General features: G+C 35.9%; 1 protein-coding gene across 1 annotated transcript in view; it reads left to right on the top strand.

The window, feature by feature from the left end:
- LOC129234197 (aldehyde dehydrogenase, dimeric NADP-preferring-like) overlaps nucleotides 1–7,130 on the top strand; it is a 44,321-nt gene that overhangs the window by 9,043 nt on the left and 28,148 nt on the right. The window lies entirely within an intron of this gene.

Here is a 7,130-nt window from a genome sequence, read left to right on the forward strand (position 1 = left end):
TTATTTATTATTCCAAGTTTCATATAATCCTTCTTCCTGTTTAATTCATTTTGGCAAATACGAAATAAAAAGAGACACCATCTTGATATTGCAAACCACCAGAGGTATTTATTGATTTGGATAGGGAACTTGGGAAGACTTTTTGACCACGACGGATTCGACGTGCGTGCCAGTCACCATTAGCGTTCATGGGATCATGAAGGACCCCCCCCCCCCCCCCTTATGAGCCGCTTACACATAATGCGCTCTTTTTCGCGTGCAATCATCGCATGGAATTCATTAAATCTTCTGTTTTTTATTTCTTGAATTTGGCATTCAATCAATTCGCGGAACAACTTGTTGACGTTTCCCGAATTATCTGCACTTCAACGTACTCTGTGCTAACCTTCGCGTGCGGATGGGAAAATCTGTTTACATAACATTACGTGTCACACAAGAGTGATCTGAACCCTTACTTACAGGGAAAGAGAAGTTTTTTGTCACTTGAATTTACTTTTCCCTTCGTTTGTTTCATTGCCTCTCTGATTGCAATTACAACGTGGATTCTTTTTCCTACTCACCTTGGCAACATAAACTGGCTCAATCGACCTTCACTTCTCTATTAACCTTTTGTTTTTCGTTTTGCGCTTTATTGAAAGGAAGTTCTTTCAAATCAGGAATTTTCTTCTGTTTAATCTGTTCCGAGTCCATTGGCCATTCATTAGTTACGTAAGGATGATTTTGGCAATTTTTGACCCCCTCCCCCATGTAAGGGTACGTAAGATTTTTCACCCCCCCCCCCCCCATTCTTACGTAAGATTCCATTTCGTTATTCAAAATAATAAAATATCATCACTGGAATCGTTATTAAATTCACTGTTATGAAATTAAACCTTTTCGTGTAAAGAAATATTTACTAAAACGCTAAAACGTTGGAATCTAGACTGAATGTCTTTTCGACATTTTTTATACATGATGCGATACTAATTAAGAATAAAACATGCCAGTGCGATTCTTTTATTATATTTTACACTAATCATTCTTTGCAAAACAAACAAGAATCAGCTTATCTTAATACGTTTTTTACCTTCCAGACGCAAACGAAATATGGTCCCTGCGAAACCACTAGACAGCCCGATTTCTAATGTAAAATATCGACTTGGAAAATATTACGTAAGAATATGTTTGCCCCCCCCCCCCCCTGCAAAGTGAGGGAATGTAGAGATTTTTCCAACCCCCTCTCCCCCTCGAGACCCTTACGTAATTAATGAATGGCCCCCAAGGGGTTCGACACAGGGAAGCCTTTGAGATTTTTTGAAAACCCAAGATTGAAGGCATAAAACTGTTTGGGAGAATCGAGGAAGAAACTTCAAGGTCAGGGCCGGATTAAGCCAGCGCGGGGCCCGTAGCAAATGTTTCCAAGGCGCCCTCGTTTTCGAATGATATAGTAAACAATATAGCACTTCTTCATGGAGACGGGAGGTGTACTTATAACAAGCAGTGAATTCTAGGTGGGTACCCCCTGCCATCAGTGATGTTTTTTTTTTTTTTTTTAACATCGATGGTTTGCGTTCGATGTTTCTTTAATATATATCAATGTGTTACTCTTAAAAATCCATCACCTTAGAAAGAGTTTTCTATAATCAGTTGTTTTAAAGCAGAGTTCTCACTCTTTTCCAACCCACGTAGACCCCTTTTTTGTATGTAATTATTGTCATTAACTATGCCCCACCCACCTAAAAACATTTTAATTGAATATTCGAATATTATTTAAAGTTTAACTGTTAAACTGATAAAGCTTAATTATATATGTCAAAGTTAAATTGAAAACACGATTTTTTCAAGGGACGATTTATTAAAGTTTTTACCGATCAGACGTTTGAAACATTCTGAGGAAATAATTTGTAGAAACGTTGGGATTGATTTTTTCTCCCCCCATCAGTGTTTGGCTACATTAATTTATAATGAGTATTTCTTTCTTAAGAAGAAAGAAAAATTTCACATTCTAAACTATTTTAGAAAAATGGCTAATGTTTTAAACATTTGTTCTATTTATAGATGACAGTTTTAGGAATTGTGGTTCCTTTTGGGTGCCAGTTATACGACACTAATGTATATTTACTATATTCCAATAACTATATTTACCAGAAATCGACTAAGAAACAATTTCAAAAGAAAGACTTTTAATTTTGAAATACATTGAAATATTTTTTATCTTCTTACAATGTTATTCTATTTGAAGAAAAATCTCACGTGGACACTACATCACTTCTTTGTACATATATCTTTAAATTTATGCGTGCTTTTGTAATGACTAAAAGAATGGAGCGTGAGTACTCATTGCCACACAGAGGCGGCTATTGGAGCTTATAAGTGTAGGGGGCGGCAAAAAAAAAAAAAAAAAAAAGACAACTAAAACCATAGGTCTTTTAGCATCAGCAAAAAAGAGAGAGAGAGAGAGAGAGAGAGAGAAGATTTTGTTAGGGCTGGTTTATAAATTGAGGCAGTGAGAAGCAAAGTGATGTGAGTGGCAAATTTTAAAATTTGAAGATAGCCAGTATAAATGGTAGGTAGATGAACTTCCCCTCTGTCTTGGGGCAAGAAATAGTACTAGTAACTCTGGTAGGTGCTGCTAAGCTGCTATACAGCGAGATTTAGAAAAACTTTTCAATGAAAAACCTAGCTAGGACCTTACCTTTAAACACGTTTTGCTCAAAAACTTGAAAATGTGCACCTACATCCCTTTGCATCTTATTGCCTCAATTTAACTTGCATTATTTACCCAAAGTATTTTGAGAAGTCACAAACTATTGGTAATAATTTCATTAAATAGGTATAGCTTGTTTAAGTAAAACAATTGATTTACTAATATCTGAACAGTGAATCACATAAACTAAAAGTTACTGCTTGTGTTCAATAAACAAATATACAAAGTAAAAACAAATAATTATGTTCTGAAAATTTCGACATTTCTGCTTTTTTTTTAATAATCTTCCAGTTTTGGTTTTTAAATCGGAAAATAAAATAAATTAACCGTAAGAAGTTGGGAGGGATGAATCCCCCCCCCCCTTTCCCTATAAAATCGCAGCCATGCCGCATGCTCCATATGCGCACGCGTTAAAAGTGATGCTTTTAAAAAGCGCAACTTTTATTTATGAGTTTCAAATTCTTGTGTGAATTCTTAGACTTTCCAACACGTGGGTAGTATGGGGAAATACAGAGGAAAATATAGAGGAAGAGCTGTTCCAAATTTTATAGACATTTTGATGTGTTTGTAGTCTTCTGGAATCTGAAGTTTCAATTGAAAAATTAAATGGAACATGTAAAATGAAATAAAAATGGATGTTCATACGATCGTTCGTACGTATGCACGTAGGAATGCGATATGGGGGAGGGGGGGGGGCTTACCTTTCCGAATAGCCGTCACTAATGCGAGATGTCACGAAACACTACGTCCTAAGAATTTTACATTGAACTGTCAAAGGATTGTCTTCTCAGAAGATCCTCGGGATATTTTAACTTCACAATCAGAGGAGAGGCTCGGGATTAACATAGATTTAAAGCATTCTGAGGTTCGTCATATGTTGAATGCGTAGGAAAAAAACTGAAACATTTTTCTAACAAACAATGTGATTCAGTAACACTTATATGAGTAATATTATTATGTTTTTTTTTTTTTTTTTTTTGCTTTAAAAATTGAGGAAAGAAAATTGTGAGAACAATGTTTTGAGAAATTGAGAAGAAAATTGTGAGTAAAAAATGAAGGGTTGTTCGGATTCGATCTTCAATCAGGTTCTTTTTTTATTATTATCAGAGAAAAAATAAAATAATTTGTATTAAAAATTAAGAATGAAATAAAAAATGTTTTACAGCTGAATTTTCTTTTACACTCATATATATAAAACATTTATATGTAAAAAATGCAAGTCGTTTTCTTTCGGTATCATTTTCCTCTTCTGTTTGGAAACCGATTTTCTTCATTTTTTTTTTTTCAGTAGCTGTTGTCGAGCTTTAGTGTTATCAATAAAAGTTTTTGAAATCAGACGCTAATTAACGGAGATATTAATTAAAAACGTATTTTCGCCCTAAATGACCTCTTTCTACGCGAATGGATAGTCCCATTTCTTCAAATTTGATATGGTTAGAAAGTTTTTTAAAAAATACTCCAAATGAAGAAATTGTCGGGGTGCTCAAGGCCAGGGGTGCCCATCCCCCCCAAGCTCAATGGCGCAAATTCCCCCCCAAAAAATTTTCTCGCTTTCGAATTGGGTTAAACATAACAGTTTTTAGAGTGTATAATTTCCAGTCAAATTCACGGGGGGGGGGGGGTAGCGCAAACAAATACCATTTGAATTGGAAGGTTGTTGGATTGCTGACCTGCCTTGGCCTTCCCTAATTTTAAAACGTGGACCTTGACTAAACAAGTTTCGGGTACCCCTGAATTTAGCTACACCTTATTATTATTTTGTCAAACGTATTAATAATTACAGACACAACTTTTCTGGCTTGGGATGGAGCCATTACTAGATGCATATACAATATGAACCGTGAAACGGAAATTTATTGTCCCCTTAAATAGGGGGTGCGGGTAGTTTCTCCCCCGAAAAATTTTCGAAATTTTAATTTTAAAACCAGTTTTACACGATCTCTGGTGATGTTAGGGGAATAAAAGGTTTGGTGGGTCCCTTCCCGGTAATTTTTCGATATTGAAACTTTAAAAGTGCAACTGTAAATAGTCTAACCGTTGTGTTAAGGAGGACTTTCCTTTGTTTTCAAAATTGTAGTTCTAAAACCGCAGTTTTAGACTATCTGTGGTAAGGAAAGAAGAGATCATAGGGCTCGTCCCTGGGAAATTTTCAAAATTAAAGTCTTATCAACGCTATCTATGGTTGGGGGACCAAGCAGTTTTCTGAAATTGAAATTCTAAAATAGCAATTGTAGCCGACCTTTGTGACGTTAAGAAAAAGAGTTTTCGGAAGCTCTTTCGGAATTTTTCTCGACATTAAGAGCCCTAAAAACCAAATTTAAGACGACTTTTTAATAATGTTGACGAGAGTGGGAAGAGGGAGAGGGACTCCACTTAAATTTCCGAACTTGTAGCTTTAGAAACGCAGTTTTGATATATCTTGATAATTGTTAGTGAAAGGCGAATTTCGGTGCCATTCCCCCGGCAATTTTTTTGAAACTGATACTCCAAAAAACGCAATTCTAGGTTTGTCTTTGATCGTGTTAAGGAAAGAGGGGGGAAATTCAGGGGCTCTCTCCAATAAATTTTTCAAAATTGCATTTACTAGAAACGCAGTTTTAGATGACTCTTGATGATAAAGAGGGTGTCATTCTGGCGTTACAGTGGGGGGCGCTCTCCTGGAAGTTTTCCAAAATTGAAGTCGCATAGCGAAAAAAGATGGATCACACACCATGACAGATAATTTTTCGGAAATCCTCAAAAAATGAATTCAGCTCAACTATTCTGCACACATCGAAAATCAGAACTCAAGAATTTTAGCGAATCAAATATCCTTCTATACATATCAGCTATGGGAGAAAGTAAATATGATTTACGAAAAATAATTTAAACACCTTAAAACCAACATCACTGAAAGTTTTAATAAAAAATCATCTAATGATAATTTTGAAATGATCAGTTTAAAAATGGTAGAGAAGATGGGAGTAAAGTGAAAATGAGAAAATTCTTTATACGCTTAAGCTAGTTAATGAAGAAAATATATAAATTGTCAATTGGAGGGATAAAAATGTGTAATTCGCAAACTTCAAAACTAGTTTCTTAACGATTGAATCAATGAAAGACTAGAGCATACTGGTCAGACTTATAACAATCAATAAAACATTTTTGACCTCCCTCAATCGCATCAATGTCACACGTATTCATCATGCAGAATAGTGCTACTTCCAGAAAATTTATCAGATACTGAAAAGAAATCAAATCGTCTGATCCAACTTTGAAACGGACACCCAACTTTATGCGGTCTGTGATGCTCCTTTTCATTGAAAAAGAGAAACGGTCATTAAATTTTGGAAAGAGTACCAGGGCCGTCGCTAGTTCAAAAACTCGGGGGGGGGGGGGGGGGGGGGGGGGTGCGCTTTTGGCGGCCCTTTAATTTTTTCAAACTCATGTTTAAATATGCAGAGAGAGAGAATTTGGCTTCTCGTTTTAGCAGGGATAGTCATACTACTAGACTTTAGTACTAGCAATATAAATGATCGTAAGGATAATATTCAATCAGAATCAGGGTGTCGGAGGGTTACCTTCTTGCATTATTTCGCAATTTGACGACATAAAAACGCAGTTTTAAACTATATTTTAAATTTGGGGGGGGAGAAGAGTTCCAGCATAGCCTCTCCCCGATAATTTTTCCAAATTTAAGTTCCCCAACACAATCGTACGTTATATTTAATTATGTTCAGGAAGAGGGGTCCGGGAGCTCTCCCTCGGGAATTTTCAAGACTGTTATCTGAAAAACACAGTTTTAGACGATCTATGGCGATGTTAAGGGAGGAAGAGACTCGGGGTCATCGTTCTATAATTTTTCAAAATGCAAACTGTAAGCACGCATTCCCAATTGTGAATAATTTGTGATTGTGACGAAAGGGGGGGGGGGGGAGTTTTTGACGGGGCTCGCGACCAGAAATGTTTCGTAATTGAAGCACTAAAAGCGAGATTTAAGACATTTTTCGATGATGTTGTCGAGCACTCTCGAAAAAAAATTTCGATCCGTAGAAACCGCAATTTTAGACAATTTTTGGTAATGTTAATGAGTGGAGAGATTCGCAGTCCTCCCCTGGCAAATTTTCAAAATTGAAATTCAATTAAAGCTATCATAAAAGATTTATTAATACTAGACGTTATGCTAAAAGATGGGTTCTGAGAACATTTTTCCGGGATTTTTTCAAATTTTTAAAAACTCATTTCTAAGCCAGCTTTGGGGACGTAAAAAGAAGGGTTAGGAGTTCCGCACTCTTCCTTTCAGTTTGGCTATGTCCTTCTTAGATTCGTTGTCAATTTTAATTATTGATAAACATATTGTGGTAATATTTTCTTCCAATTTTCCTTTGCCAAACCACGATTATTTGCTTGGATTTTCCATAACAAAACTTTCAATTTCTCCCCTAATATTTTTGCTTTCTTGCAA

The sequence above is a fragment of the Uloborus diversus genome, chromosome 1 (assembly GCF_026930045.1).
Source record: "Uloborus diversus isolate 005 chromosome 1, Udiv.v.3.1, whole genome shotgun sequence".
Classification (NCBI taxonomy): domain Eukaryota; kingdom Metazoa; phylum Arthropoda; class Arachnida; order Araneae; family Uloboridae; genus Uloborus; species Uloborus diversus.